Here is a 579-nt window from a genome sequence, read left to right on the forward strand (position 1 = left end):
GTGTGTGTGTCTGTGTGTGTGTCAGTGTCTGTGTGTGTGTGTGTCTGTGTGTGTGTCTGTCTGTGTCTGTGTGTCTGTCTGTGCGTGTGTGGGTGTGCATGCGCAGCCTGTGTGTGTGTGTGTGTGTGTGTGTGTGTGGGTGGGTGGGTGTGCGCGCGTGCATCTGTGTGTGTGTCTGTCTGTCTGTGGGTGTGTGAGTGAGAGTCTATGTGTGTGGGTGTGTGCGTGAGTGTGTGTGTGGGTGTGTGTGTGTGAGAGAGATTGGGTATGTGCACGTACACCTGTGTGTGTGTGTCTGTGTGTGTGTGTGTGTGTGTGTGTCTGTGTCTGTCTGTTTGTCTGTGGGTGTGTGTGGGTGTGTCTGTGTGTCTGTGTCTGCGCGCCTGTGTGTCTGGGTGTGTGGGTATGGGTGTGCGTGTGCGTGTACGTGTGGGTGTATATTCAGTGAGTAAAGATGGAATCAGAGATAGTAGGAACTGCAGATGCTGGAGAATCCGAGACAACAAGGTGCAGGGCTGGATGAACACAGCAGGCCAAGCAGCATCATAGGAGCAGAGAGGCTGACGTTTCGGGCCTAGA

General features: G+C 53.9%; 1 protein-coding gene across 1 annotated transcript in view; it reads right to left on the reverse strand.

Annotated features, from left to right (window-relative positions):
• cdc25d (cell division cycle 25 homolog d) overlaps nucleotides 1–579 on the reverse strand; it is a 17,813-nt gene that overhangs the window by 3,446 nt on the left and 13,788 nt on the right. The gene's annotated exons all lie outside the window — the stretch shown is intronic.

The sequence above is a fragment of the Rhincodon typus genome, chromosome 20 (assembly GCF_021869965.1).
Source record: "Rhincodon typus isolate 14 chromosome 20, sRhiTyp1.1, whole genome shotgun sequence".
Lineage (NCBI taxonomy): Eukaryota > Metazoa > Chordata > Chondrichthyes > Orectolobiformes > Rhincodontidae > Rhincodon > Rhincodon typus.